Source organism: Nyctereutes procyonoides, unplaced genomic scaffold (genome assembly GCF_905146905.1).
Source record: "Nyctereutes procyonoides isolate TBG_1078 unplaced genomic scaffold, NYPRO_anot_genome, whole genome shotgun sequence".
Taxonomy (NCBI): domain Eukaryota; kingdom Metazoa; phylum Chordata; class Mammalia; order Carnivora; family Canidae; genus Nyctereutes; species Nyctereutes procyonoides.
This window is the reverse complement of record NW_026575158.1, coordinates 2,591,086-2,614,419: the sequence shown is the minus strand read 5'-3', so window position 1 is coordinate 2,614,419 and position 23,334 is coordinate 2,591,086. Positions and strand designations below refer to the sequence as shown.

At 34.4% G+C, this 23,334-nt stretch overlaps 1 protein-coding gene and 1 pseudogene across 5 annotated transcripts in view; both read left to right on the top strand.

Moving 5' to 3' along the window:
* Positions 1-23,334, top strand: part of ROBO2 (roundabout guidance receptor 2) — a 581,315-nt gene that overhangs the window by 239,790 nt on the left and 318,191 nt on the right. The gene's annotated exons all lie outside the window — the stretch shown is intronic.
* Positions 18,304-18,601, top strand: LOC129502340 (U6 snRNA-associated Sm-like protein LSm3; annotated as a pseudogene).

The window sequence follows — 23,334 nt, the reverse complement described above, 5'->3', positions numbered from 1 at the left end:
CCAGTCTTTGGGCACTTTGGTCTTTGAATTTAATTAAGCTTTGGTCACACTGATCTTCAGACTGAACAGAAGTCTCTTGGTTTTTGGAAAAGAGAAGTTAAAATGCACACCCTAAGGTATATGTCTAAGTGCACTCTTTTCACAGAACAGAGATATTTCTTTCAAGGCAGATCCAGTTAAAAGAAACGGCTTCCAGAATGCTTGTGATGAGATGACAGAGTCCCTGCCTCCTCTGGAAGTTTGCCATAGACTGTATCACATTTACCATATTGTATTTTCAATAAGTCTGTCATCTAGGATCTAACTTTAAACACTCGTACTTCTATCACTTGGTTCTGATTTTTTTCCCACATTTATGTCAAGTCCACACCATTTTATCAATGCTTCTGCTTTTCTAGACTCCAGTGATCACTCAGGATCTGTACATTTAAGGGAAGACAAAGAAATTGGCAAACAAAAGAAGTAAAAGAAGTTTGTACAGGATAGAAAAGGAAGGAAACAGACCTTGAACATGGGTAGAAAGGAAAAACAGACCATGTCTGGGAGGGAAGGCACATTGACATGAAGAGGCATACTTACGAAGGTTAGAAAGAGTAAGAAGAGTCACTGGACAAGTGCCAAGAAGGTTGAAAAACCAGGCAGCAGATGCATGGTCTGTCAATGGATGGCTACCCAAGGAGGCAGGGCATTAAGCTTGTGGGTTATTCAGCAAAGCCTCCTCAACCAAATAATGAATGGCATTAAAACCATCAAAGGATTCAGTGATAAGGAAATGAAGCCTTTTGGGCAAAGAATTCCAGGGAAATTCTGAGGGCTGTGACACAGATGTAGGGAAATTCTCAGCATGAACTGAACAATATTCAAAGTTTGAATGTTAGAGCTCAGAATGAGTATCAGAACCATAAGAAGTAGCACCAGGGAAGACAGAGTCATTTAATAATAATTTGTAGGAACTCAGGCATGTAAAATGATTTTCTAAAGGTCAAAGATAACAGATTATGCCTTTCACCTCCACTGAATTTCAGAGTTGGAAGGAACTCCCAAATCATCCAGTCCAAACAAGCGAGAAAGCTGAGGCTAACTGATTTGCCAAGCTAAGAAATGTGGGAGAGCTGGGCCTAGAATCCAGACTGCTAAACTCACAGGCCTTTTGTCTTCCTACACTGTCATGTTGCCTTCAGACCAGGGGAAAATATAAGGAGACTGAATTACAGTAGAGAAAGTTTTACATCAGTCATGGAAAATTGTAACGAGGGTTATTTGATACTGTGGAAGTGTAGCCTTGAAGGTGGTGTGCCATAACAGTCACAGCTGACTAAATAGCCAGTTACCATCAGGAGAAGAGTGAACCAAAAGCCTTGATGGGGATTCAGGAGACTTGAGTTCAAATTATTTTCTGTTGAGGACAAATTTATTCATTCATTCATGCATCCATCTATGCCTCCTATGTACATGTCAGCATGCTTAGTCCTGTGGAGTAAAATAGACTATGCTCTTAAGGTGCTTATAATTAGTATGGAAGATAAGATAAATGTGAACATAATTACAATAAAACACTTATTATGAGAAATATGTTCTAATGTCTAGAATAGATCAGTAGCCAGGAAATTGGAGAAGACAGAGATGTTATTTTTCATCCCTTGTGGTGAATGGAATTCTGGGAGTCAAGGAAACCTCATAGAAAAAAGTTGAATATGAAACTAGATTTTGAATGATAAGTAGGATGTAGATGGTGAGAAATAAGGAAAAAAGACATTTTAGAAAGAAGGAAAAGAGAAGCATGTGTGAAGAAAATGGTGTTTCACTGAATGTGAAACATTTTTGACAATAAAGTGGAGGAAGTGAATTAGAATTATATGCAGACAAACCTAAAATATGGGCTAAATGTTGTTTAAATTCACATTGAAATAGAGGGTGAGACATTGGAATACAGAGAGGTGGCCTGGGTGGTGTCAGGATGTATTTTAGAGAGAGGGACTTACCAAAGAGTCAAGGGTGATTTGGAGAGAACAAAAAATGAAAGTTAGAGGTACGTTAAGTCATGGCTGCAAAATCTTAGTTCAGGCTAATTGAGAGTGGGATTTAGAGAAGCAGCTGTAGGAATACAGACTATGACACAGATGAAAGAGCAGAGGAATGACAGGCAAGGTCTGCCAATTAGATGGAGCTAGAAGAGAGATGGAGACTCCAAGTTACTTCAAAGATTTTGAGTCTGGGTGACACAGAAAAAGGCAGAGTTGTGAAAACAAATATGGAATGCAAATATTTCCATAACACTCATCATACTCTCATACTTTGGAAAAATAACGCATTCTTTCACCCATAAACACATAAATCTGCCATACATGTTATATATTGTGTATACACAATATGGGTAGCAGTGCATCTGCTGTAACTTTAATCACTTTTGCAGATTAGCATAGATTTGGAGCCAAAAAGAAATTGATACAGAATTTAATATATAATGCAGTAGGGAAATCACATGTTTGTTATTGCTCTTGTTCAAGCCATTGACTCTACCTGGAGTTTTATCATTTGCAAAGCTGTCTTACATATTCCAAAATATATTCCAAGAAAGAGTTATTTAGACAGTTAATTTAGTCTATAGAGCAGCCACTCAGAATTGAAGATAATCAATAGTAGCTTAAGAGTCAGGCTGTCACTGGATCTTTAGGCAGGGACCCCAAGAGATGATTATTCCTTTTAACTCAATTTAGTACAATGTAAGAAACATAAATGTAGAAGCCCAACCCATCTGTTCTTTTTTCTAATTTTAACAAGGCTATTTTTATATCAGTTTTTGGAATTTTTAGTTCTGTCTCTGCTATGCTCTACAAGATACTGATGCTAACAGTAAAGGCTGAAAAAAAAATGGTAAGAGGAAGAACATTAAACCTTGTCATTTTGCCATGTGGTATTCTTTCCCTTTTTATTATTTTTTTATTTTTTTGTCTCTGCATCCAATATGGTGCCTGAACTCACAACACTGAAATCAGTAGTCACATACTCTATGGACTGAGCCAGCCAGGTGCCCCTGGTATTTGCTACTTTTTAATAAACCATGTCACCTTCTACTTCTCTGCTCCTTCTCTTTCTCACCACCTAGTTTGTTGTTATTGTTGTCTTTTTCTCATTAGAACCTCAACGTTTTGGAAAATGGCTATCTCCAGGACTTCTTTATAGGAGAGGATGAAGGACAATGATCTGACTGAAATAGAGGTGTCTGAGGACTTGGCTTAAACCTACATTGGAAGAATAGATGCATTTTAAACATTTGAATTCTATGTTACTGATTTAAAAGGATAATGAAATTTTCTTTTTTTAAAGATTTTATTTATTTATTCATGAGAGACACAGAGAGAGGCAGAAATACAGGCAGAGGGAGCTCCTCTTAGGGAGCCCGATGCAGGACTCAATCCCAGGACCCTGGGATTATGACCTGAGCCAAAGGCAGATACTAAACCACTGAGCCACCTAGGTGCCCTGGATAACAAAATTTTCTAAAGATTTTTTATTCATATTTTCCATAAGATTTTGAGAGTCGGAGTCTCAAGTGTGTTGTTATTAGTAGTAATAATACTGTTGTCAGGATAATTATTAATGATGACTCTGAGAGATGTTAAGCAGATTCCATCATGGCTGATAATATAACCAATTGCATTAGTTTACGAAATGATCCTCAGTAGTGGCTTCTTTCTAAATACTTGTACGTAGCCTTTATAATGATAGAATGAGATAGATACATATTATACAGAAATCCATATATTTATTCACTTATCAATTTATCTGCTCATCAATTTTTTACTGAGTTCCTATCACACGTATAATTGTGGATATCTAAATCCACATGTGAAAAAATAAAAATAAGTTTTTATGTATCATTATTTGCAAAATAGTCATAAATAGTCAAATGGAAAATTCCCTTTCTAACCCTCCTTGTACTCCTAACAGTGGCTAAAATGAAACTAACCTTGTAGTTCAGAAACCAGTTGTCAAATATCGTAACTTCAGATATTACCAGAGGCACGGCATGGTCGCTAAACACATGACTCTAGCTAAACTGCTAAATTTTGGCACGCACTAGCTCTGTGTCTTCAGGCAAATTATTTGACCTCTCTGAGCCATAGTTTTCTCATTAATAATTTGAAGATAGTACTACCCTAGAAGGTGACTGTAAAGAACGAACTAACACACATGAATTACTCAGAAGAGTGCCTTGTTCATAGTGAGCACTTAATTTAGGTATAACTATTACTACTCTAAAGCCTTGCTTCTCTTCACACATATATGAGTATTAGTATTAGTATAAGCCTTCCTTCACTTTGCACTATCACTCCTAAACAATTGTGAATTGTACTAGCTAAGCAAATAAAACCAATGAACCAATAAGTGTACCTGGGTACATTCCTAATATGTTTAATGTATATTCTTGGGCTAGAAATTCTTAAAGTATTGGGATTGTGGACACCAAATCTAATGCCAAATTTCCAAATGTCTTCTACTATGTTCCATCTCTATTATTTTGAAAGGTTTAAAATCAACTATAATTTCAAGTACCTATTGGAAAATATGCTTAATGTCCTCTAAATAACAAATAAAAGTATACATTAATATAGCTGAAATATGTACTTGGAAGGAAACAATAGCCACTGGCTATGACCTATATATTGAGAAAGTGACCCAAAAATGAAGAAATTTCATCATTTATTTCCCACTTCTAAACCAAAGCCTCAGATGCCATTACATCCCAATTATCCAATTGGGATGGATAAAGTCAGCTTTAGATTGTGTATAAAATACAAATTGAGTGAGGGAATTTTTTGTCTTTCCTATTCAGATTTTTTTCATCAGCATCTGATAGAAAGCAGTACTAATATTTCTTTCCTTAAAATGAACAAATAACTGGGATGCCTGACTCAGTGGTTGAGTGTCTGCCTTCGGCCCTGGTCGTGATCCCAGGGTCCTGGGATTGAGTCCTGCATCAGGCTCCCCTCAGGGAGTCTACTTCTCCCTTAGCCTATGTCTCTGCCTCTCTCTCTATGTCTCTCATAAATAAAATAAAATAAAAATGAACAAATAATCTTTAATTTTAATCCCTCCATACTTGGAAATCATGAGACTTAATATGCTACCACATTCAGTGATAGAAATTAATTCCCTCAGAATACACATTTGTTTCTAGATGTGAACATGCAATAGGGCCTTCATGCCACAATCTTTCTATATTGCTACAAAGCACAAGAGGTCTATGCTGAAAGAAACTGACAACCCATAACCACAGCCAGCACCAACCAGCTGGCTTAACTACCTGAGTTGGAAGCAGATCTGCTAGCCCCAGTCAATGCTTAAAATGACTGCAGCGATGGCTGAAATCTATCCGTAACTTGTGAAAGACTGAGCCACAGTTACCCTGCTCACCTGCTTCTGATCTGACTCACAGGAACTGTGAAGAAATAAATGTTAATTGTTGTTTTAATGTCTTCTCTCCAAAAGCACAATGGGTTAAACTGTATGTAGAGTAATATGTTAATTTGAAAAAAATTGAATTCCCAGAATATTTTTCACGTATGAATATAGGCTACATAGGATGAACATTCAATCAGTGAGTTGTTAATGCGTAACAAAGGACAAGATAAAGGAAACTCTGATAAACTGTGGAAGGCAAAAGTAACCAACCCATAGGCTTGGTATGAGGATAAGTTGGAAGGATTATTTTGATAGCATCTTTGTTCCTATAATATAAATATTCCACGTTTATAACAGAGTGGAAATGCCTACATTTATTCATGCAACTAATATTAGAAAGCATCTACTGTGTAAATGTATGAAATAATCTACATTTCTTGCCTTCACAATGCTTACAGTTGGGTAGGACAGATAGATAAATGAGAAGGCAATAAAAATATAAGGGCAACAACTAGGAATGAGCCAAGATTTTGCTGGGAACACCAAAGATCATGGAATGTTTTCAGAAGAATTAAATTCAGCTTCACCTTTGTAAGGAGATTAATTGCTGGGTTTCCTTTCTAAATGAAAAGTAGAGTAATAGAAAATGGACCCATGTAGCTCTCTTTAGTGGAAAGCTTTCCTTCTCAACACCAATAACATGTCTTACAGGTGTCCTTAAAGTTAAAACCTATAAATATTCTACCTCATTAAGCATAAGGACCAGCCATGGACATATGCCACTAGTGTCCACTTTCCTTCAAAGATTTAGGGTGATGGGAAGATAAAGGGTCTGCTTACCAGATGGAGCTTGTCAGATTAGCAATTGGAGCAGAGTAAATATCACTGTCATATTGTTTTTTGAAGCACAAAGAACCCCCTTTGTATAACGCATGTGCATATTTAATCGTTTAAGACAAAACAGCTCAGCAGAAGGTTGGCTGGTGGTTATACCTCTAGCAGAGTGGCCATTGCCTGAAGGCACGTTTCTGCTTTCCTCATAATAAGGAACATTAGCAACCAGTGGCTCGAGAAAGGCAGAGTCAAATAAGCCTCTTGGGGCCCAGTCGGCCACATGAAGTGAGAGCCGTTAGACACAGCAATGAGATTACTGCTCCAGAAAGGGTTTACCACATATATTACCACATAGACTTTATAGGGCTGCCAGCTCGCTCAACTTACAAATGTCAAACATGATTTAAAAGGTTATTATACTATCGAGAGGGAAGGAGGATGACTTTCCATCACTGAAATTTCTATTTCATTCTGGTGCACACACGGTGCACCTCACAAACTCCAATATTGCTAAATAACCTGCTTTTATCTTTAATAAGTGTTTCACGGACCTTAAATTAGAAGAACCATTTTCACTTTATTTGTATGAGAAAATTTGATCTTTTCTAGTCCAATAACAGTGCGATAAACTTGGTATGTGCATCTATGTATTGTGCTTAGAAGATTGTTCTTATGAGGGGAGTAAATTTATTTGTAATGTGTCAGGGAAGGGAGATGTAGGTAAATGTAGTTTTTGGCAAATGCGTCTGTACGTCTGCAGTACTTCACACTAAAATGATTAGATGCAGTTCTTGATAGTGAGTTATTTATTTCTCTTTGGGTTTTGTTATAACTGGTCTTTAAAAAGTCTACTTTCTCAGCTCTTTGACTCCCTGGGAATGTTTATTGCTCCTATAAGTACTCTATCAGTTGTCTTTAGTAATGAGTTAATTTAAGCAGTTATATTTGGAAAGTTGCTCAATAAAAGTAGATGGCTGTTTTTCTTTGATTTTATGAAGATTTTGACCCTTGTTTTGCAACATTTGAAAAATGAATCATCATTGAGCATAGCTGTTAAAATATACAGTAAACATCCAATTGTCATTGTGGAATTTTTAAACACTGCATTCCTACAAGAGGTGTAGAAAAAAATTCCAGCTGCCCTTGTGGTAGCATATGCCTCATTTGATTTCCTAGCCGATCACCCTGATTGCTTTTTTCTTAGTGTTAGACTATAAAACTGAAGGTTGCCTACTTATCCAAGTCCCAGGATGTGCCGTGCACAGCAATACGTCAGCACTATAAGCTGACACATTGTGGGATGGGGTTCTCAGATGGGACGTAAAAAGAGAGAAGAATATAGTCTGTAGTGTTGAGATATTGCTGGCTTCTTCCTTTATCTGCAACTGTGAAACATTAAATTTAAATCTGTGAATCCACCCCTGTTCATGTGGGCATTGCCAGTATTGAATTAAAGCCTATGGTCAAAACAAAACAAAAACATCCTCAGCCTGAAGAATAACATCTTTGCTCTAAGTTCAGCACCTATTTTAAAATTATCGTTGACGTAAGTACAAACTAAGCCACAAACACACACACAAAGGAAACAAATAAAAAACTACTTTGAATTTTGAAAAAGTGCTGGACTTTCATGTAAAAATACTACCATAACATTTAAATTATTCAAGTTTTTTGGATGGAATATGAAATTAGTTTTATAATATTTATATGAAAGTGAACCTGAATATTTACTTAAAAGTTTGTGTGTGTATGTGTCCTTTATGCTTTTTTAAGGAAAAAAAAAACAGTTGAGGAATTTATGTTGTATATAACTATTTTAGGTAACTTCTTTTTTGCTATAAAAACAAGTCAATAAGACATGGAAATACTTTGGGTTGAGGAAATAATGAGAGCATAGTATTTTGCCTTCTTCTTTCACATAGTCACAATAGAAATAGAAGAATACTTTAAATATTAAATAAAATAAATGTATTTTCTATTTCAGTTTCCAAGTCTGCTCAAATAGTAATAATGTAATAATGTATTCATTTATTCAGTTACCAGTGATATATTTATGTAAGTATTAGGTTTTAAAAGAATCCTGTTTAAATAAATTTCAAAATATTATTTTATTCCAATTGAGTAAAAGCTCCCTTTCACAGATCTCCCACATGTTTGTCTGTTTGTTTGTTTATTGGGAGCTCTATTGGTACATATGCAAAACAACTTGATTAATAAGATATTAATAAGCTATGTACATCTTTTTAAAGCATTCGATTATTTGGGCAAAGCAGAGAATAGGTATACATTCAAGATTGTAAAGTAGAACTATTAATAGATGAACTACATCTCACATTAAATTGCAGTGTGTTCCTTCTATAACAAAAATCTTAGCATCTGTTAAACGTACATTTAAAAAATGCAATGTGACACTATTTTAAGAGATAAGTTCACTAATAGATCAATAAACTATTTTCTGAAAGCCAAATTGAGTTTTGAAAATAAATCATTCTTTGAAAAAGACGGAGACATAAACCACCTAACATAAAACTTGTTTATGTCCGTATGTGTGTGGGAGAAATTTGTCTTCCTGCTATGGTTCTATCATAACAAAAATTCTTAATTGAGATCTCACAGTTTAGTACAAGAATTAAAGGAATGTGCTCTCCTAGAAACCTTGTTTTCAAAGTCATTACAGCATTTATTTAGAAAGCTTAGCTTGAAAATCAACTGTCATGCTGATGTCTTGCTCCCATCAAGAACAAAGGCATCGTATATGAAAGACATTATCTCTGCATTTGACAATATAGAGTATCACTTTTAACTCCAGTTATCCTTGAAAAATGTTCAATAATGCATCCTTACTATCTCCTCCTCAACATTAAAATGGATACCTTATCATTTTAACTATCTTATTTTACAAAATGATTGCAACTTTGAATGTACATAACATTAGCTCTAGCAGGAGTAGAGTCTCTATTGATGTCTGGTGTGCGTAGTGTTTCATGCTTCTGGAAAGATTCTTTCATCGGCACTCTCCTGGAAGAAGCCACTGGATAATGATGAAAGGCTCATAAAAAAGGATTGACAGATTTAACAAATAAAAATATTTGTATTAAATTTGATTATTTGGCAACTCTACTCCTAGTAGTGTGGCTCTCACATTAATCTCCAGACCAGTATTTTTGGTTTCCTTCCCAAAGAAGTGAAAGCAATTGCCTGTCTGCAAAAGACAAAATGTAAATCTTTTCATCTCTAGAGACAGTGACCCAGATGAAACATCCCTTTGGACAATCCCAGAAAGAATCAAACATTTGTATCAGCAAGAACCACATTTGTGTCTGTTCTGGGGATGACTCTGAAATTTAAAGCAATAAAACTTGAAAAACAACAAGAGTAAAACTTAGAAGATTTTAATGATGAAAATAATTTCCTTCATCCCTTAATATGAACTCTCCTTCTATAGACATTTCACAGTAAATTAAAATGGGGAAAAAAGTAGCAGTTAGACATTTGTTCTTTCTTGTATTAAAAAGGTTTGAAAACTTCAAGTTCATTTTTCTTTTTTTTTTCTTTCTTTTAAATTATGTCTTTTCTTGTTTCAGCCCCTTTTTTTTTTCAAAGATTTTATTTATTTATTCATAAGAAACACAGATAGAGAGGCAGAGACACAGGCAGAGGGAGGGAAAGCAGGCTCCATGCAGGGAACCCGATGTGGGACTTGATCCCGGGACTCTGGTATCACGCCCTGAGCCAAAGGCAGATGCTCAACCGTTGAGCCACCCAAGTTCATTTTCTATCCAGAGATTCTTCATTCAGAATTAGATGGCCTCTCCTATGATTTCAATGATTTAGAAAAGACATTCTCCTATTTTACATGTCTTTTATTGGATCACAAACCAGATTTTAAGTACATATAAACTCAAATCTATAGCCCATCTGTGACAAAATTAACTGTCTTGTTAGGAAGCTAAATATAAATATTAAAATTAAGTCCCTATTTATAGTCTCATAGTCTCTGAAAAAGTTTTGGATTAAATTATATTTCCTACATCTCTAATAGAGCATTGCAGCCAGTTGAAAACCTATGAGGAATTAAATTGAGAAAGGTATTTTTGGAGACCCCTTTAGAATAAATGAGCTTCTTTTTTGTGTGTGTTCTGAGAATGCTAAAACAGATAAAGCAAGACAATGGCTCTAGTTCTGTTTGGAATATCAAATCCCTACAATTGAGGATATATGAGAAGAAAAGATTTGTCTATGTTTATTCATCTTGCTGTTCAGGTCAAATCTGTTGCTAGAAAAAAAGAAAAAAGTCCAGAGAGAGTTAGTGTGTTCTTCAGAAAAACAGTGCATTTCTCTCCACTTGAGATGTCTCAAAATTAAATGGTATGCAAAAATTTATATAATTTTGTTTTGATGGAGACTCAAGCTCTGTTATCAGAACGATTCTTAAATATTCTGATAGATAAAAATGAATTTAGAACAATCCTATATTATATAACAAAATTTACAAATTCAATGTCTTACCATTTAAATATAGAACTTAAAATGGATAGTAGTCATGAACTTTAAGTGGAAAAAAAATTAAAAAGCCCATAATGGATTAGTCCTGATACAGCCTTTTGTCATGAGTAAAGAGGCTAATGTAATATAAGCACTCATGAGTAATCAGATGTCTTCTGATGAGTGAATTGAAATGTCATAGCAGAAGTAAGCCACCATACATTTTATTATGAATTTTTGTGGGTAGATTTAAATTCATTTTCTGACTCATTTAATTTATTGAATCAAAACAAAATCTAAGATGCATGAAAAAAATCGATTTCGGTGATAAGAGATTTACCCCAATGTATGTATTCATTTCTAATATTTTTTCTTTTCTTCATCAGCTGACTAGGCTGTAATTTGTATAGTCAGTCTTTGTAGCTTTTTTTTTTTCTGGTTTTTGCCAAAGCCCACACAACTATATACAGCTTGCATTTCCAATAATGTTGTATGATTCTATGTACACTGATATCTAGTGTTTTCAGTAGCTCAGATCGAGTGTGTCTTTGATATGACTTCTCAGATTCCATAGATAAGCAATTTTTTTTTTAAATTTGAGAATAGTTGATACACATGTTATATTAGTTTCAGGTGTATAACATAGTGATTCAATAACTTATTCATTATGCTATGCTCACCACAAGTGTAACTACCATCTGTTACCATATGCTATTGTAGTACCATTAACTATATTTCTATGCTGTACTTTTTGCTCCCCTGACAAATTCATTCCATAACTGGAACCCTGCTATATCTCCCACTCTTCTTCATCCTTTTTTTCCCATCCCCTCACCCCATCTCCCTTTCCTCTCATAACCATCATTTGGTTTTCTATATTTATAGGTCTGGATCTACTTTATGTTTGTTTATCCTTTTGTTTTGTTTCCTAGGTCCCACATATCAATGGAATCATATTATATTTGTCTTTCTCTGTATTATTTCACTTAACATAATACTTCCTAGGTCTATCTATGTTGGTAAGATCTCATCCTTTCATATGGCTAAGTAATATTACAGTGTGTATTGTGTCTGTGTGTGTGCACGTGCGAACTATATCTTTTTATCCATTCATCTATTAATGAATACTTGAGTTGTTTCCATTTCTTGGCTATTATAAATAATGCTGCAACAAACATAGGGATACACATATTTTTGAATTAGTGTCTTTGTTTTATTTGGATAAATACTGAGTAGTGGAATTATTAGATCATACGGTATTTATATTTTTAATTTTTTGAGTCATCTCATCTTTGATTAGAGTATAATTGCTAAAAAATTTTGAGGCCATTGGCTCAATAATTAAGAACAAAAAATAAGTCAATATTTAATAATAGTCTTTATACAGCATCATCGTGGCCATCATTATTCTCTACAAGACATTGGAATTCAACTGGATTCACTTGAATAAAACAAAACTACTTGATTTCTCAAGGTTTTTGCTCTACGTTTGGGAGAATAAGCTTTAATTTTGATCACTAACTCTTTTCCATAACCAATTGTTCTCTCTAAACAACTATCTCACTATGTCATCATCCTCTCTTCCTCCTTTAGTAGTTATTCACATGTATGAAAGGCATTCAAACTCCAGGTTTTTCAGATAATTTCTATAACATTTGATACTGTATGAGTAAAAACAGATACAGAAATTATTTGTTTATTGAGTAGTTTTGCCATTACATACCTAAGTTATGTTTTTAATTATTTTCAGTTTATTAAGTATAACTGACATATAGCATTACTTTAATTTCATGTGTACAACATAATGGTTCAATATTTTGCATACACTGAAAAATGATTACCACCATAAGTCTAGTTAAGATCTGTCACCATATGTAATTACAATTTATTTTTTTCCTGTGATGAAGACTATCAAAAATCTACTTTCTTAGCAACTTTCAAACATAGAGTACAGTATTATTAACTATAGTCAACGGGTAGTACATTTGATCTCTATGGCTTATTTATTTTATGGCTGGAAGTTTGTACATTTTGATTCCCTTTACCCATTCCCCTCATACCTAGGCGATTTTTAAAACAACCTGGGAACACCTGGATGACTCTTGATTTCAGCGTCATGAATTCAAGCCCATATTGGGTGTCGAGCCTACTTAAAAAAAAAAAAAAAAAAAAACTGTTAGTGGCTTCAGGGATGTTTTGATCCCCATTATGCCTTGTATCATCGATGTATTGTTTGCAAATGGTAAACTTTATATTATCTGAAAACATTTTATGAAACCAGGTTTATAAGTGCCCTTGGAAGAATAGAAAAACTCACATTCCTGTATCTAACCCAGAACACAAGAGAAAATAAATGAGTCCTTTTTTTATCTTACCTTTCAGTTCACATTTAAACCATTATGGAAGTAGTAAGACAGTATATCAGAAACCCATATTTCATTTAAGCTTTGAATGAGTCTTACTAGAAAAGTCAGATAATTCAGCAATTTTGTCCTCTGCCCATATAGTATAAAAGATAGATTCTTCATACAAGCTGAAGAGTTTGATGACTCTATGTTTTCTTATGTTAAACATTATCTTAAGTGAAAAGTGCACATAGTTTGTATTTTAGTAAGTGAAAATAGTTTATCCTGAGCAAGGGGAAGAAATACTTCTATCATGAGACTGAATAGAAACTGCACTTCAGAATTCAGTATGTAAGGTACTCACGGAAAGAATTCAACACACAATTTTTTTAAATTCAGAAATCTTAATTATCACCAAATCTATAAATCTACAGCCTTTATCCGTCTTGCCTGATGGCTTTTTGAGTCATGCTTAATTTCACAGCTGACAGTACGAAGCTTATCTTCATTTTCAAAAATGTCTAATTGGAACCTAGCAGCTGTTTTCAATAAAAGAAAATGCCTCTTACGTGAAAAAGGTGTAACCTACTCCACCCTCCATCAAGGAAAGATAAAATAACAAGATAAAGCATAAATGTACACACATTATTTCAAGTACCAATTTTTATTTTATAGTTAAGATGGGTTAGGGGTTCTGTGCTAACAAACAGTCTGAAAATTTCTGTGATTTTAAGGCAAAAATAGTTTTCTATCACTCCCTTACTGCAAGTTGACTGGGTCCTTGACTTTCTATTACTGTTGAAGGTGAAGGAATGTTGATGCTCTATGACAGTGGCAGAGGGAAAGAAGAGTTCCAGAGGCTGTTGCATCAGCATAAATGCTTTAGTCTGCAGGAAAACATGCCATATTCTTTCACAACTCATACACTGCAACAAGTCACATAGCCACACAAAACCACAAAGTTAGAAAACAATTTAGTCATGTATCTGGAAGGAAGGGACAACCAAAACCATTTGGCATACTGTGATAATGATTATACAGATATTAACTACAGATCTCCAATCCCAGTATAGATCCTTTTCTACCCACTTTATTTAGTCTAGATGCTGATTTGACTCCATATTTGGTTTATTGACCTTTTAAAAACTGCATCTTGCCTTGGCCCCATTTTCTTCCTACAGGATTCTCTTCTATCTATTATTGATGTGTCTGCTCATTTGCTTGTTTGTGTGTGTGTGGGGGGGGGTTATTTTGTTTTGTTTTAAGGTGATTTTTGCTTAGGTCCAAACAAACATTAGTCAATGCATCATTAGTTATTAAGCCCAATAATTATGATATTGATTCAATAGGATTAAGATTTACTCATGAGATTCTGCTATCAAAGAGTTCAGGGATATTTCCTGATCATTTTCTGAGACTTGCAGTTTCTGTGTCTTGAAAGTCATTCTGTAAGTATGAGAGAGAACAGACTGTGGATAACATCACAGGCTGACAAGGAAATGCTAAAATATGCCATCTATTTTTTTTATGTATTTCAACGAGACTGCACAAAGCAACATGTATCAGTCGACATTGGGTAGGAGGGCAGTCAGAGAAATTGCTATCACAAAGTTGTTTTATTCAATTCATTGGAAAGTGACACCAACACATAACACTGATGTAGGGAATATGGTCCCAGATTGTTTCATTAAAAATAAGCTTTTCTTTTGACGTTTTTGACTAAATGTCAGTAGTAGAATCTCTCTTTTTTTAACACCAATTGTCAAATCAGTCAGTTTGGACATTTTATATTTATCTACCTAGTTAAATCATTACCATTATTTTGGAAGTACAGGGACATTCTAAATAACAATAGTAACATCAAAAATAATAATAATAAAATACGGCATAGGAAAAAGAGTACTAGCACACATTACTGTGACTTATAAAGTGCTTCATTTCTCCAATACTCAGTTTCCTTTTTTTGTAAGATGGAATCAAATTCAGTCTTTATAAACGAATGATATGAACTTGGAACTGCATGAAGGTTTTGTGTGCAGACCAGTATTAGTATAACTACATAAATAGAAGTATTGTAAGTGTGATGGTATATAAACAAGCACACAATTTTAAATGGAAATTAAATTTCATTATTCGGACCACATTGATTTTATCTGATCAAACTGCTCTCACATATTTGTGTTACAAGGTCCAAGGGTGAATGGCATTCTGTGATGAATTCCAAAAAGTCTGGGCTCTTACTTAATCAAATTTTACACTTTTGGACTAAACAGTGAATGACTGTGAAGTTGACTTGTCTCTATCACTGGGATGCTTGATCTAATAAAATCATAAAATTTGAGTGCTAGAAGTGACTTGGAGTGAGTATCTTCCACTTCCTTACATTTAAGAAAACTAGGCTGTTATCACTTAGCAACTGCTAGTAAAAGATACCTGAAAGTTCATGTCATAAGGATAATTTAGATTAATGTACCCAAGGTGTTTGCAAGGTTTTTTTTTTTTTTTTTTTTGGACTTCCTCTCATAATTGTCTACATGATTTACAAGAAGGTCTGTATAGCATCTTATTTACAGAATAATGAGAATGACAAAAAGCTAAAGCTAAAGGGTAAGTTGATAGTGAGGCTGTCCCCTTTTAAAAAGAGTCAGTGTTTTTGCCAAAATTCTTTACCCAAAATTTATTACAAGTCCTCACATTGCAAGGAAGCCTGAGCAGTATAGTTTTGCCACTGCTTATTGTGCTTGCCTCCAAAACAAGTGTTCTATTAATAAAAAAAAAAAAAAGAAAATGAGAATAAAAGTATTACACCAAAAACTGGTGGTCTCTGCCAAAGAGATCTATTTTTATCATAATGGATAATAAGGATAATATTTCTCTTACTTATAATTGCTATTTCGCTAGGCTGGAATCTCAGCAAACCAGAGTTATAATTAACAAGAAACAGTGTAAACTGAAATTATAGGTTCTAAAGTGAAACTAACCTAAGTTCACACCAGGTCCCCACTGTTTGTGCAAACATCACTAACCTCAGTTTTTTAAAAAATAAGATGGCATCTTCTTCACAAGTTCAAGTCCTAAATGTGCAGTTGAATGACTAAACACAATGCATAGACTGTAGTAATCACTTTGTAAGTACTGGGTGCTGCCACCAACCAGCGAAAGTTTTTTCTACATTTTATGATTAAGAAGTTAAATATTATGATGTTTTATTGAGATTAATGTCAAGGTAATAATATTTATCAACTATTGTACTTTAGGTCATCGGAATGACTAGAGTGCCTTTAAGGTTCTTCTCTAAGATAAGAGTGGTTATTATTCATCTTCTATCAATCTCTATATGTTTCAATTTATATCTGTAGATCCATCTTCTAGAGACATGACTAAGTCAATTTCTTGATTAGCCTGTGCTCCTTTTCCTATATTATAATACCTGGAAAGTAATTGTTTCTATTTTTCATTTTAATCTGGTCTTACTTCATTGGCAATATGTGTATTGGCCAAGTCCATTATGAGCTTAATTGCTCACATATCAGGTGTTCAGAATCCTTCCTTTGCATCTGAAGGAAGCAAAAGATGAATCCACAGAACTCTGATACATTTCGTTCATACATTAATCTAATTATGGGCAGAGAAATAACATTTTTATATTCTATATTTTATATTTCTTCTATGCCTGGGAATATAGATTTTTATTATAATGACTTGATTCATTGATCAGGGGTACCTACAGAAATCTCCTGATTTAAGTAAGAGAAGGATTTGTCTTTGGACCTGCCTAGACTTGTTGCAAACAGATACCTAATTGCCCATGCTGACTGACAGAACAAGCATTGACTATCTATACAGCCTAATCCTTTGTTTGTTCATTGAAATTTATCCATTTGAAATCTGTCCATGGCTAAGAGGTTTGTACTACAACAGACTCTTCTATTGGTAAGACAGCTTTAACTGAAACTTCTGAAGACTGTAGGGAAACAGAAAAAGAAAAAAAGAAAGACTCTCTAGTATCTTTTTCTGCTGTCACTAATGCCTGGGGCTGGCAGTGGTGGTGAGTGGCAATACTGAACATGGCTTTTTTTAATGTAAAATTTCAATATGAAATTATTTAAATTATGCTCTGGCAGGGTCATAATGCCTTCATTCTCTAGTTATTTGTGAGATAGATTCAAATGGTAGTGAAGTGGCTTCCATTCATCCATTTGTATTTTAAAAAGCACTTCTAGAATCTGTTGAGAATGTTGCTCATCCTCCTTTCCCTGATGCTGTTTAGTCTGCCCCCAAGTGGTGGAGACCTGAGAACCTGGAAGATAATGTGGTCAGTTCATGACTTAAGCCTTGCTGCATTTGTGTGCCACAGGGATTTTTGTTGGGATATAACAGCTGAATAGTTAGAAATGTGTTACATATAATATGAAATCATCTGTTCAAATAATAGCAGTGTAATAATTCTTGAAAGCCTATCTGTGCATTTTAATTCAATACACTAAGCAAATAAATTTCAAGACATACAATCATGCTCTAGGAAATGCATAATTCTAAAGGTTTTATTTGGGGCTCATTCTCTTCTTCCTTCCCTGCTTGTTTTACAACCCTTCTCCTTGCCATGGGCTTATACTGGAAGAAATTTTTCTTCTTGATTTCTAGCAGTTTCTAATGGGTGTTTTTGAATTTTAATATTCAGTTTGATTCAGAACCCTTACCTTTTTCAAGTTCTTAGGAGCTCCCTTTTGTCTCATTTTTAAACATGGTCTTTGGGGAATGGCAGTGATTGTGACAGATGGTAAAGGAATAAGATTGCACTTTGGTGCTGCTTCTGTCTTTTGCCTCTGATCTCTTTCCACTTTCTCAAGGCAAATTATAGATTTCCTTTTGCCTCTAGAGGGACGCAAATAGTAGTTGCCAGTTTTATGGTTCTTTGTTTCTAGCTCTTAGAAAATAGGGTTCTTATTTGATTAAACATTGTAATCATATTTATTGTTAATAAAGGATACTGAATTGTCTGTTGACCAAACACCTAACTAGACAAGGATGAGGACTTGTTGAATCACAAGGAGGGGAAATAATTTTTCTTTGTGAGTTTGAAAGTAGCTTCCCTCTAGTGGTCAAAAGTGCTATTTCACTTATAGACTATGATCCAAATAATTTTTGAAAACTTCCTATCATTATCTTTTTTAAAAACATTATCTGATATGTATTATTTATTTAGCAAATATATTAAAGAATGGTTTGAAAGATGGCAGACAACGTGGACCAGCAATAAACTCCCAACACCGTAGAAGAGCCCCTAGATCTCATCAGGCTCAGCCTGGATGAACGAATTTATGTGAAAATGAGAAATGACCGAGAGCTTCGATGCTTATGATCAGCATTTAAATATGATATTGGGAGATGTGGAAGAAACTGTGATTACTATAGAAATTGATGAAGAAATATATGAAGAGATATATAAATCAACAAAACAGAATATTCTGATGCTTTTTGTCTGGGGAAATGGTGTTGTACTAGTTGCCACTCCATTAAGACTTGGCTGAAACAAAGAATTTATCATGTATGGAATATAGGAGATTTTGTATGATTGCCTCTTTAAATGTAGAAGATATCCAGAAGAGAAACCTGCATACATTTTGATATTAAGAAATGACCAAGGATTCTTTTCACTCCTGAAATGAGTTGATTTGTAGATAACTCAAAAATTCTTAAGCTAAAGGACATTTTAATTTTTTTCCAACTCTTTCAATAAGTATGATCACCAGGATGCAGAACTCTTTCTTCAGGAATTCATTTGCTCTGTTGTTTTATCAATCAATTTCTGATTTTTTTCCTTTAAATTAAACTTGATGTTTCCTTTTTTTTTAATAAAATTAAATATATTAAAGAATGTGGCTTGCAACAAAAATTGCGTTCCTTAAACTTTAGGGATATTTTCAATTATTAAACTCAATTTTAGAAGTGAAAAAATAGATAAAATTACTTTATTGTGCATTGTGGGTCTCTAGTAACCCACAAACAAATACAACACACAATTCCAAATGAAAGGATTCTAGTTGACTAACAAGATTGTAAAGTGGATCTGGATTTTTTTTTATCCATTTACAGGATGTGCTTAAGATAATTAAAAAGTATAAGTGTAAAGTTGTGTGGTAGATATATTTGCAGTGCTTCTCTATATATTTGAAATATTTCAGAATCCATAACAATTTCAAGAGAGATGTGGTAAATTTAGTTAAATTTAAGCATGAAAATTTAAATGGCACTTGAAGTGAGTGCAGAGTTGTAATTATAATCAGAATTTGTTTACGTTCACTTATCCAGTTGGAAAGTATTTAAGCAATACCAAGAATGTGCTGGACCCTAGACAATGTGGAAAGAGTAAAGCAAGACAGATGAGAGGCCAGGGAACTAACTGATGACTAAGTAATGGGACAGGATTGGTGGAAATATCTATAAAGGACTAGAGGAGTACACCAAGGATAGAGTGGCCACTGTCCTGAATGCCAAGAAGAACAACGAGCACAGAAAAGTGGGTGAATTGATCAAGAGATTAAGGATAGTGCACAGGTGTTACCAAAGCAGAAAGAGCTTCAGGAAGTGATTCCGAGCAATTGGGGAGAATGGGACTTCAAGTATTTAAGACTAATCTGGACAGAGCTAAATGGAACACATGCCTTAATAATTTTCCTAAAGCAAAGGTTTCAAAGCATGATAAATTATCAAATGGGAGAAGATGAGGGTTTTGACCCATAGGTCACACACATGAATATGAACAATCTCACAAAATTATATTCATTCTCATAATGCGGGTAGTCAAGAATTACCTGCTAAAATGATATTTTGTGTTTGATTTCTTAACCTAGTTTTTCTTGGAAGGAGTTATGCTTCTCACTTCACTGTATAACTTAGACAGATGAGGGGGTACTTAAATTTGAAAGTATTGCTGGGAAATTTGCCTCAACAGAGGTCATGGTGATGGAAAAGTTAGCACAATCAAAACTTTGGTTTTATTCTGAAGTCAATTGGAAGTGATCAACTCTAATTGCAAGTGTTGTTAACCTAACATACTGCTTAAAAAAGTTTTTGGTGGCAAAGTTGCACATTGATGTGAAGGAACATAAAACTCTGATAAGATCAGAAGCAAATTGCGCAAATAGATAACTAAGAGCTAGGCAACTGTAAGTAAAAGATGATGATGTCAGGAGATATATGAATACCTATTTAAATAATATCCTTAATTGATTTGATTGGCCATATTTTATGCAGATTCTATAGATATTTTCAAGCTGGAATAGTATAGTCTCTCAGATCTTCATTATGAGAGGATATACACACCCACACACAAATAGTATCCTTATACCTGCAGCTATGCATATATATGTTATATATAGTATATATATATATACATACACATATAATGTATATTACATATATGAAATATATATAAAAATATGTATATATATATACACACACATTTATGCATATAATAATTGCAGGTATGAAAATAGGCATAAATGCTTGCATCAAATAAAGTTTTATCACCCATAACCATAAACACATTCTCTGTACTGGACACCACCCATGCTTACCTTCACTTTCACTACCTAAAGATTTCCAGCTGCCCAGGACTATGGCCTTCATGTCCCAGACATATCAGCCTTTCCTTGGAAATGCCCTCATGCTCTTGACTTTTCTCATCTGCTCTCCTGAGTTGAAACTTAATTGTCTTTTACAACTGTTATCTCAAGCCCCTGATATCAAGTATATAATGAGATCAAATATGTGATCTGAGGAGCTCCTCTATACTAATAGAGTAACATGTTTGCATTTTAACTTGTGCCTTGTCCCCAAATTAACTGAAAGGGATAGTTGTTGTTGTTGTTGTTGTTGTTGTTGTTGTTGTTTTTGTAGAAAATGTGCTGTTTGATTAAAAAAATTCATATCAAATAATTTTGGCATTACTTAATCACACCAAGTACCTACCTTTAGAATCTAGTTGTGTGTAGAGCTGAACTTGTTGCTGAAAAATATTTGCAATACTGATAATATTTTTAGAAAAATTCTTCAGTTTGCTTTTATAGATGAAACTCCTGAAGATGATTATAAAGCCCATTGTTTCATTCTCTCGCTCTCTTTCTCTCTCTCTCATGCATACACACATACACATACGCATTTTCATGCTTTGAAAGACTCAAGTGTTAGACAAAGGATGTTGTGAGTAGACTTGGAAATCACTTGGCATTTTTGAGATTTGCCAAGCAGCTTGAGATATTTTAAAATATTTTTGTTCAATCAGATCACAAACATGTTTTTCCAAGTGCTTTTTTTAGGTCAATTTTTATAACCATGTGTAATTTCAAGGAAATTTAACCCATATGTTTGTTTCTGTTACCATATATTCAAATTGATTTATAGCACAGATGTAAGTTTTTCCTATGACACTGGTATATGAAGAAGGTGAGGGAGACTTGCAATTTGCTGCACAGGAAAGTCCATGGTGAGACTTTAGATTAATGATCATAGCTAATAACCCAGTTCTAACCCCAACACACTCTTCATGATAAAAGTCACAGGGGATTGCCTGTAAGTGTCAGCAAAGGATGAGATCCAGGTACTACAGTATGTTGATGAATGTAGTTTCCTAGCATGGGCTCAAAGGATGTAACTCTGATTGGTCATTGTACAGCACTGTGGGATTGAAGCCTTTAAATGCTACTAAAGGTCTTTGCCAAGTGTAATGAAAAACTGGATCTATGAGCAGCGATATTTACTGGCAAAATATGACTGAGAACTGCCAACACATTCTATTATTTTTTGTGGCATAGAGCCTAGAAATAGGCTTGTTGATGGGAAAGTTGAAACATAGTCAAAATTTCACCATACTTTATAGGCATAGCAAAAAAAAAAAAAAAAAAAAAGGATCTTTTAAATGAGCATATGTATTACCTGGAAACTATTCTTAAAATTAAATAAAAATAGAAAATCTTTAATAAGACCCTTGGATTCAACCAATATGTCACCTTAGAGGTAAGTGACGCTTGCCATTACAAAGATGCTGTGGGTGAGAATGGATAATAGCAGGATATCAGGGTTAGTGCCAAGTGGAAGGAAATTAAAGTGCAGTTACGATATAAAGGGGCCAACATAAGTAATTCTGAAAGCCAAAGCATTTAAGAAGTAAATCAGTGGTTCCTAAGCATTGCAAACCACAGTCAGTAATCACCTGTATACTGATGTCTGAATCTATACAAATTCTTAAAATGTTGGCAGGGAGAAAATGTACCCTCTCATCCTAAATCTTGGGCCTATAAGCCGAGAAAATTAACCTGTCTACTGGAGGAAGGAATTCCACTGATGGAAGAAGTCAAACAATTCACTTGAGGTCCAAGAGCCACCTTGGCTATTCTGCTTTAGGGTTTTTAGCAACATTACAGCATCTTTATGAATGTTACCTTATAGAATGTTAGTTATACCAGGGCAGACACAACCAGGAATTTGACAACCACGCCACACTTTGACTGGACTGACATTTCCTTAGCAGTAACAAGCTGACACTGTCTGGTGCCATGGGGGCCCTTGGGCTTGATTTAAGAGCACTGATGTTGACTGCTTGTTATTTCATATCTTAGAGCTGTCAAGAGGCAACTGATGTCAGCATAAAATTATTTGATAGCTCTACATCTTGGGCAAAATGTGAACCTATTGATGCCCATAAAGTAGCCATCAAAGTTTTGAAATTGGGGGTGGTGATAATTGAGAATACAAATTCACCTAGCTTATTGTCACATAATACTTTGTTTTAAATGTGGGTCACATAAATATGAATTGTAACCACCTATTCAGCTCTTAGTGGTTGGACGTATTAAGCTACATGCTCATGCAATCGTCACAACAATATTACAAAATAAATAGTATTAGTTGGACCTTCATTTGACAGGACAGATTGTACTCCTTGAAGGCAGTAGAACCAGGATTCAAATGCAAACAATTGAGTTCCAGGGTTCATGCTTTCATCTTGATTATACTGCTTCTCTCATGGAATTGAATACTAGATAGGTGTAATTCTTTCATTGAGCTTCAATTTATTTATTTATTTTTAGTTTTAATGCAAGAAAATAATTTTTCATTTCATCAAAGGAAAATAGCAATTAACAATTTGTATTGTCTGACAAATACTGAAAGAAAATTAGGATTTTTATCAACCTCATAGCTTTTTTGGAGCAAGCTTGTATCTGATGGAATGATTCTAATCATAAATGTAACTGGTCAGTGA